Consider the following 10,640-nt stretch of genomic DNA (forward strand, 5'->3'; position numbering starts at 1 on the left):
ACCAGGTGTAAGTCTTTCAATTGGAGCCACCTCGCCGGTTTGCGTGTCCAGTCTACTCCAGTTATCCAACGGGAGAAAGGGGTCTACAGTTTAACGTAGAAGCTGGCCGTCGTTCCTGAGGACTTCTGACATCGTTGAGAGCTGAAGGCTACTAGATTAATGGCAGACTAAAATTTCGCTGGTCCGACGAAGCTTCGACCCAGCGACCTCTCAGTTTACAGGCACGAGCTTTACTACTAGACCATCTGGCCAGACGAGTAACTAATGAGGAGGTACTTAACCGAGTAGGGTCCCACTTCACTAAAATAAGTGGTCAGTTGACAGGTCAGATCATGAGGCAGTTTGGTAAGGAATGGAAGTGTGGGAGCTAAAATTTTTACAGGCAGACCACGGCTTGAATACAGGAAGCAGGTTCAAATAGATGTAGGTTGCAGTAGTTGTACAAAGATTCAGACTTCCAGAGTGTATACCAGCGTAGAAAGTTGCAGCAAGACTATCCTCGGACTAAAGAGCACAACAACAACAACTATAACTACAACAACACAGTAAGTTGGGTATTCCTCTTTAATCCTTTACCATTCTCTGAGACTCGTTTTGGTAGGACAAAAATCAAACTAATAGTCGTCACTAAGTTGGGGCCATGATTCGCATGTACTTGCTTTGTTACTCAAAAATAGTTGCAGTTACTAATGAACTTAAGATAGCTACAAATATACAGTCTCGCTTTGGGAGAATATCAGCTTCCACAGCTGAGTGGTCAGTATGGCTGACTTCCACGAGGAGAACACACATTTGACTCTTGGTACTGCCAAGGATTTTCCTTTGATGGTAGGAATGCAACAGGATGCTTACAGACTCGTGATGCCAGTTGTGAGCTGCTAACCTAATAACGATTAGGAGTTCTATTATTTTATGGAGAAAAACGCCCATGGTAGAGGAAGGCGACCATTCAGACTTCACACAATGTTGAAATATAGAATGGTCTTGATCGTATAATTTTTTATTAAGCGCTACGCGTTTCAAAATTTCGTCATCAGACTGAATCCGTGGAATAAAGTGTACAAGACCACCATTTCAGCATTACGATTGCCTAGGCATCAGTTTTTGTCAAATACTGATCCTAATTTCACATTACCCTCCATGAACCATGGACCATGCCGTTGGTGGGGAGGCTTGCGTGCCTCAGCGATACAGATAGCCGTACCATAGGTGCAACCACAACGGAGGGGTATCTGTTGAGAGGCCAGACAAACGTGTGGTTCATGAAGAGGGGCAGCAGCCTTTTCAGTAGTTGCAGGGGCAACAGTCTGGATGATTGACTGATCTGGCCTTGCAACACTAACCAAAACGGCCTTGCTGTGCTGGTACTGCGAACGGTTGAAAGCAAGGGGAAACTACAGCCGTAATTTTTCCGGAGGGCATGCAGCTTTACTGTATGGTTAATGATGATGGCGTCCTCTTGGGTAAACTATTCTGGGGGTAAAATAGTCCCCCATTCGGATCTCCGGGCGGGGACTACTCAAGAGGACGTCATTATCAGGAGAAAGAAAACTGGCGTTCTACGGATCGGAGCGTGAAATGTCAGATCCCTTAATCGGGCAGGTAAGTTACAAAATTTAAAAAGGGAAATGGATAGGTTAAAGTTAGATATAGTGGGAATTAGTGAAGTTCGGTGGTAGGAGGAACAAGGCTTTTGGTCAGTCGAATACAGGGTTATAAATACAAAGTCAAATAGGGGTAATGCAGGAGTATGTTTAATAATGAATAAAAAAATAGGAATGCAGGTAAGCTATTACAAACAGCGTAGTGAACGCATTATTGTGGTCAAGATAGACACGAAGCCCACGCCTCCTACAGTAGTACAAGTTTATATGCCAACTAGTTCTGCAGATGATGAAGAAATTGAAGAAATGTATGATGAAATAAAAGAAATTATTCAGATAGTGAAGGGAGACGAAAATTTAATAGTCATGGGTGACTGGAATTCGAGTGTAGGAAAAGGGAGAGAAGGAAACGTAGTAGGTGAATATGGATTGGGGGTAAGAAATGAGGGAGGAAGCCGCCTGGTAGAATTTTGCGCAGAGCACAACGTAATCATTGCCAACACTTGGTACAAGAATCATAAAAGAAGGTTGTATACATGGAAGAACCCTGGAGATACTAAAAGGTATCAGATAGATTATATAATGGTAAGACAGAGATTCAGAAACCAGATTTTAAATCGTAAGACATTTCCAGGGGCAGATGTGAACTCTGACCACGATCTGTTGGCTATAAACTGTAGATTAAAACTGAAGAAACTGCAAGAAGGTGGGACCTTAAGGAGATGGGACCTGGATAAACTGAAAGAACCAGAGGTTGTACAGAGTTTCAGGGAGAGCATAAGGGAACAATTGACAGGAATGGGGGAAAGAAATACAGTAGAAGAAGAATGGGTAGCTTTGAGGGATGGAGTAGTGAAGGCAGCAGAGGATCAAGTAGGTAAAAAGACGAGGGCTAGTAGAAATCTTTGGGTAACAGAAGAGATACTGAATTTAATTGATGAAAGGAGAAAATGCAAAAATGCAGTAAATGAAGCAGGCAGAAAGGAATACAAACGTCTAAAAATGAGATCGACAGGAAGTACAAAATGGCTAAACAGGGATGGCTAGAGGACGAAAGTAAGGATGTAGAGGCTTATCTCACAAGGGGAAAGATCGATACTGCCTACAGGAAAATTAAAGAGACCTTTGGAGAAAAGAGAACCACTTGCATGAATATCAAGAGCTCAGATGGAAACCCAGTTCTAAGCAAAGAAGGGAAAGCAGAAAGGTGGAAGAGTATATAGAGGGTCTATACAGGGGCGATATTCTTGAGGACAATATTATGGAAATGGAAGAGGATGTAGATGAAGATGAAATGGGAGATATGATACTGCGTGAAGAGTTTGACAGAGCACTGAAAGACCTAAGTCGAAACAAGGCCCCGGGAGTAGACAACATTCAATTAGAACTAGTGACGGCCTTGGTAGAGCCAGTCCTGACAAAACTCTACCATCTGGTGAGCAGGTGTTGACAGATGTGAAAATTACCGAACTATCAGTTTAATAAGTCACAGCTGCAAAACTCTAACGCGAATTCTTTACAGACGAATGGAAAAACTGGTAGAAGCCGACCTTGGGGAAGATCAGTTTGGATTCCGTAGAAATGTTGGAACACGTGAGGCAATACTAATCCTACGACTTACCTTAGAAGAAAGATTAAGGAAAGGCAAACCGACATTCCTAGCATTTGTAGACTTAGAGAAAACTTTTGACAATGTTGACTGGAATACTCTCCTTCAAATTCTGAAGGCGGTAGGGGTAAAATACGGGGAGCGAAAGGCTATTTACAATTTGTACAGAAACCAGATGGTAGTTATAAGTGTCGAGGGACATAAAAGGGAAGCAGTGGTTGGGAAGGGAGTGAGACAGGGTTTTAGCCTATCCCCGATGTTATTCAATCTGTATATTGAGGAAGCAACAAAGGAAACAAAAGAAAAATTCGGAGTAGGAATTAAAATGCATGGAGAAGAAATAAAAACTTTGAGGTTCGCCGATGACATTGTAATTCTGTCAGAGACAGCAAAGGACCTGGAAGAGCAGCTGAACGGAAAGGACAGTGTCTTGAAAGGAGGATATAAGATGAACACCAACAAAAGCAAAACGAGGATAATGGAATGCAGTCGAATTAAATCGGGTGATGCTGCGGGAATTAGATTAGGAAATGAGACGCTTAAAGTAGTAAAGGAGTTTTGCTATTTGGGGAGCAAAATAACTGATGATGGTCGAAGTAGAGAGGATATAAAATGTAGACTGGCAATGGCAAGGAAAGCGTTTCTGAAGAAGAGAAATTTGTTAACATCGAGTATAGATTTACGTGTCAGGAAGTCTTTTCTGAAAGTATTTGTATGGAGTGTAGTCATGGTCTTAATTTTACATTCTCAGCCACAATATGCTAAGATGTTTTTTGGACGTCCTCAGGCATCTGCTTCAAGCTGAGCTGTTGTACATTCTGGTATTATATCTTCGTTGTTGCTGTGGTCTTCAGTCCAGAGACTGGTTTGATGCAGTCTCCATGTTATTCTATCTGTGCAAGCTTCTGCATCTCAGAGTAACTAAGGCAACCTACATCCCTCTGAATGTGCTTAGTACATTCATCTCTTGGTCTCCCTCTACGATTTTTACCCTCCACGCTGCCCTCCAATACTAAATTGGTGATCCCTTGATACCTCAGAGCATGCACTACCAGCCGATCCCTTCTTCTAGTCACGTTGTGCCACAAATGTCTCTTCTCTCCAATTCTATTCAATACCTTCACATTAGTTATGTGATCTACCCATCTAACCTTCAGCATTCTTCTGTAGCACTACATTTCGAAAGCTTCTATTCTCTTCTTGTCTAAACTATTTATCGTCCATGTTTCACTTCCATACATGGCTACACTCCATTTAAATACTTTCAGAAACGACTTCCTGATACTTAAATCTATACTCGATGTTAACAAATTTCTCTTCTTCATAAACGCATTCCTTACCGTTGCCAGTCTGCATTTTATATCCTCTCTACTTTGACCATCATCAGTTATTTTGCTCCCCAAACAGCAAAACTCCTTTACTACTTAAAGTGTCTCATTTTCTAATCTAATTCCCTCAGCATCACCCAACTTAATTCGACTACATTCCATTATCCTCGTTTTGCTTATGTTAATGTTCATCTTATATCCTCCTTTCAAGACGCTATCCATTCCATTCAACTGCACTTCCAAGTCCTTTGCTGTCTCTGACAGTATTACAATATCATCGGCGAACCTTAAAGTTTTTATTTCTTCTCCATGGGTTTTAATACTTACTCCGAATTTTTCTTTTGTTTCCTTTACTGCTTGCACAATATACAGATTGAATAACATCGGGGAGAGGCTATAACCCTGTCTTACTCCCTTCCCAACAACTGCTTCCCTGCAGTTTTTCCATTCGTCTGTAAAGAAGTCGTGTTAGTATTTTGCAGCTGTGGCTTATTGAACTGATAGTTCGGTAATTTTCACATCTGGCAACACCTGCTTTCTTTAGGATTGGGATTATTATATTCTTCTTGAAGTCTGAGGGTATTTAGCCTGTCTCATACATCTTGCTCACCAGATGGTAGAGTTTGGTCAGGAGTGGCTCTCCCAAGGCCAACAGTAGTTCCAATGGAATGTTGTCTACTCTGGGGCCTTGTTTCGACTTAGGTCTTTCAGTGCTCTGTCAAACTCTTCACGCAGTATCGTATCTCCCATTTCATCTTCATCTACATCCTCTTCCATTTCCATAATAGTGTCCTCAAATACATCGCCCTTGTATAGACCCTCTATATACTCCTTCCACGTTTCTGCTTTCCCTTCTTTGCTTAGAACTGGGTTTCCATCTGAGCTCTTGATGTTCATACAAGCGGTTCTCTTATCTCCAAAGGTCTCTTTAATTTTCCTGTAGGCAGTATCTATCTTAACCCTAGTGAGATAAGCCTCTACATCTTTACATTTGTCCTCTAGCCATCCCTGCTTAGCCATTTTGCACTTCCTGTCGATCTCATTATTGAGGCGTTTGTATTCCTTTTTGCCTGCTTCATTTACTGCATTTTTATATTTTCTCCTTTCATCAATTAAATTCAATATTTCTTCTGTTACCCAAGGATTTCTACTAGCCCTCGTCTTTTTACCTACTTGATCCTCTGCTGCCTTCACTACTCCATCCCTCAAAGCTACCCATTCTTCTTCTACTGTATTTCTTTCCCCCATTCCTGTCAATTGTTCCCTTATGCTCTCCCTGAAACTCTGTACAACCTCTGGTTCTTTCAGTTTATCCAGGTCCCATCTCCTTAAGGTCCCACCTTTTTGCAGTTTCTTCAGTTTTAATCTACAGGTCATAACCAATAGATTGTGGTCAGAGTCCACGTCTGCCCCTGGAAATGTCTTACAATTTAAAACCTGGTTCCTAAATCTCTGTCTTACCATTATATAATCTATCTGATACCTTTTAGTATCTCCAGGGTTCTTCCATGTATACAACCTTCTTTCATGATTCTTAAACCAAGTGTTAGCTATGATTAAGTTGTGCTCTGTGTTAAATTCTACCAGGCGGCTTCCTCTTTCATTTCTTACCCCCAATCCATATCCACCAACTACGTTTCCTTCTCTCCCTCTTCCTACACTCGAATTCCAGTCACCCATGACTATTAAATTTTCATCTCCCTTTACTATCTGAATAATTTCTTTTATTTCATCATACGTTTCTTCAATTTCTTCTTCATCTGCAGAGCTAGTTGGCATATAAACTTGCACTAATGTAGTAGGTGTGGGCTTCGTATCTATCTTGGCCACAATAATGCGTTCACTATGCTGTTTGTAGTAGCTTACCCGCATTCCTATTTTCCTATTCATTATTAAACCTACTCCTGCATTACCCCTATTTGATTTTGTGTTTATAACCCTGTAGTCACCTGACCAGAAGTCTTGTTCCTCCTGCCACCGAACTTCACTAATTCCCACTATATCTAACTTTAACCTATCCATTACCCTTTTTATATTTTCTAACCTACCTGCCCGATTAAGGGATCTGACATTCCACGCTCCGATCCGTAGAACGTCAGTTTTCTTTCTCCTGATAGCCGGCCGCGGTGGTCTCGCGGTTCTAGGCGCGCAGTCCGGAACCGTGCGACTGCTACTGTCGCAGGTTCGAATCCTGCCTCGGGCATGGCTGTGTGTGGTATCCTTAGGTTAGTTAGGTTTAAGTAGTTCTAAGTTCTAGGGGACTAATGACCACAGCAGTTGAGTCCCATAGTGCTCAGAGCCATTTGAACCAACCTTTCTCCTGATAACGACTTCCTCTTGAGTAGTCCCCGCCCGGAGATCCGAATGGGGGACTATTTTACCTCCGGAATATTTAAGAGGACGCCATCATCATTTATCCATACAGTAAAGCTGCATGCCCTCGGGAAAAATTACGGCTGTAGTTTCCCCTTGCTTTCAGCCGTTCGCAGTACCAGTACAGCAAGGCCGTTTTGGTTAGTGTTGCAAGACCAGATCAGTCAATCATCCAGATTGTTGCCCTTGCAACTAAAATGGCTGCTGCCCCTGTTCAGGAACCACACGTTTGTCTGGCCTCTCAACAGATACCCCTCCGTTGTGGTTGCACCTACGGTACGGCTATCTGTATCGCTGAGGCACGCAAGCCTCCCCACCAACGGCAAGGTCCGTGGTTCATGGCGGGAGCACTCAGATATCGATAGTAATCTGAGGGCGAAACATGGGAGCGCGATTCTTAGCATTGTTGTGAACGAGGTCTGTCTGCGATAGTGAATGTGGTAGTGCCGGTCGAGAGCTCGGAGACAGAAGACGTGTCACGCTGCCCTCACGTCGGTGACGGCAGATCTTACCACACTCAAGGCCTGAATTCATTTATACAGCTGGGAACCAATTAGATGACTTAACTACGCTTGAAGATGGAATTCAAGGTAAATTTTGCAAGCATAGCGCAAAACCAGTTGCAGGGTTAGGATCGTGATTGGTAGTCCGAGTTCGCAATAATCCCATGTTTTGCTGTCGGTTAAAGAAGCCTCCTGATCCTCCAAATAATAACAGTTATTCCCACATCTAAATAATATGCTGTGGTTACTGCAATTTTGAAAATGAAATAATTTGTAAATATGGCACTCAGCCATTGTTGATACTTATGTAATTGTCATTGTCTGTTATTGGTCACTAGGATTTCTGAAGTTTTAAATAGACTTAATTTATGAAATCCCTTCTTACAAGTTATTTAGTAGTTAACAGGACCCAAACAAACTACCCTTAGCAGCTGCTGCTGCATGCTGTTGCTAATTGCTGTAAACCACATGGAAAAAGGCAGTTATCTGAAGAGGTGAATGCAAAACTTAGGGTCAAAACAGAGGCACTGACACACCACAACATGTCATGTACTCTAATTCAGTAAATTCCGTTGCACAATCCACTTGTAAAAAATTGCAGTCAGGTAGCTTAGGTACTCATTGTTGCAGGCTCATTTGTTCCTGTAGTTTCTCATATTCAAATACGCAGTCAGATAGCTTTTCCAAACGTTAGTTTTAAGTTTTTCATGTAACGATCTGTTGAGGGTTTAAATGACAGTGAAACTGACACTCACACAACGCGCACACGTTGTTATGCAGATTAGATTCCGATTACTTATAAATCACGTTGCTTATCGAGTCCATTTTCACTAACGAACATACGCATATTTGTTATAGTTATGTTACATATTGATTGCATATACGTTTCAGTGTTATAGGCCCTCTTCTGTTACTGATCTAGGTAAACGACTTAGGAGACAATCTGAGCAGCCCTCTTAGACTGTTTGCAGATGATGCTCTCATTTACCCGCCTGGTAAAGTCATCCGATTGTTTGCAGTTGGTACTACCATTTACCTGATGACAAAGTCATCAGAAAATCAAAATGATTTAGACAAGAGATCTGAACTGTACGAAACATTACAACTGACTCCAAACAATGAAAAGCATGAGGTCATCCACATAAGTAATAAAGGAGTCTTAAATTTCGGCTACACGATAAATCACACAAATCAAAAGATTGTCAGTTCACTTAAATACCTAGCAGTTACAGTTACGAACATCTTAAATTAGAACGGTCACACAGATAATGCGTGAAGGAGGCGGGTTAAAGGCTGTGCTTTATTTTAAGAACACTTTTGAGATTCAGTAGATCAGTTAAAGAGACTGCGCGCACTACTCTTTTCTAACCCCTTATGAAGTTTAACTGTGCTACATAGGTTCCGTGGCAAGTAGGATTGACAGAGAACATCGGTGAAGTTCAAAGAAGGGCAACTCGTTTTGTATTATTGCGAAATAGGGAAGAGAGCGTCACGGATATGATACGCGAGTTGGGATGACAATTATTCAAACAAAGGTGTTTTTCGTCGCGGCGAGAACTTTTTACGAAATTTCAATCACCTTCTTTCTCATCCGAATTCAACAATGTTTTGTTGGCGCCCGCCTACATACGGAGAGCATCGTAATAAAATACGTCAGAGCTTGCACGAAAAGATTAAAGTGTTCATGTTTTTCGTGCGCTGTTCGAGAGTGGAACGGTAGGAAACGGCCTGCCAGGCACTTAAGTCTGAATTGCAGGGTAGTCATGCAGATGTAGTTGTAGATGTAGAGTAGTTGCAGTATTCAGTGTTTAGAGTTGTGTGTCATGTGTTTTGGTGATTGCATGTCGCATGCTTAGTCACTGTTGCGATAGTGTTTTCATAGAGAGATGAATAATTGTGGCAACAAACTGTTTAAATCATACACTACTGGCCATTAAAGTTGCTACACCAAGAAGAAATGCAGATGATAAACGGGTATTCATTGGACAAATATATCATACTACAACTGACATGTGATTACATTTTCACGCAATTTGGGTGCATAGATCCTGAGAAATCAGTACCCAGAACAATCACCTCTGGCCGTAATAACGGCCTTGATACGCCTGGGCATTGAGTCAAACAGAGCTTGGATAGCGTGTACAGCTCCAGCTGCCCATGCAGCTTCAACACCATACCACAGTTCATCAAGAGTAGTGACTGGCGTATTGTGACGAAACAGTTGCTCTGCCACCATTGATCAGACGTTTTCAACTGGCGAGAGATCTGGAGGATGTGCTGGCCAGGGCAGCAGTCGAACGTTTTCTGTATCCAGAAAGGCCCGTACAGGACCTGCAACATGCGGTCGTGCATTATCCTGCTGAAATGTAGGGTTTCGCAGGCATCGAATGTAGGGTAGAGCCACGGGTCGTAACACAACTGAAATGTAACGTCCACTGTTCAAAGTGCCGTCAATGCGAACAAGAGGTGACCGAGACGTGAAACCAATGGCACCCCATACCATCACGCCGGGTGAAACACCAGTATGGCAATGATGAATACACGCTTCCAATGTGCGTTCACCACGATGTCGCCAAACATGGGTGCGACCATCATGATGCTGTAAACTGAACCTGGATTCATACGAAAAAAATTTTGCCATTCGTGCACCCATGTTCGTCGTTGAGTACACCATCGCAGGCGCTCCTGTCTGTGATGCAGCGTCAAGGGTAACCGCAGCCACGGTCTCCGAACTGATAGTCCATGCTGCTGCAAACGTCGTCGAACTGTTCGTGCAGGTGGTTGTTGTTTTGCAAACGTCCCCATCTGTTGACTCAGGGACTGAGACGTAACTGCACGACCCGTCACTGCCATGTGCATAAGATGCCTGTCATCTCTACTGCCAGTGACACGAGGCCATTGGGATCCAGCACGGCGTTCCGTATTACCCTTCTGAACCTACCGATTCCATATTCTGCTAACAGTCACTGGATCTCGACCAACGCGAGCAGCAATGTCGCGATACGATAAACCACAATCGCGATAGGCCCCATCCGACCTTTATCAAAGTCGGAAATGTGATGGTACGCATCTCTCTTCCTTACACGAGGCATCACAACGTTTCACCAGGCAACGCCGGTCAACTGCTGTTTGTGTATGAGAAATCGGTTGGAAACTTTCCTCATGTCAGCACGTTGTAAGTGTCACCACCGGCGCCAACCTTGTGTGAATGCTCTGAAAAGCT

This window comes from Schistocerca americana, chromosome 6 (genome assembly GCF_021461395.2).
Source record: "Schistocerca americana isolate TAMUIC-IGC-003095 chromosome 6, iqSchAmer2.1, whole genome shotgun sequence".
Taxonomy (NCBI): Eukaryota; Metazoa; Arthropoda; class Insecta; order Orthoptera; family Acrididae; genus Schistocerca; species Schistocerca americana.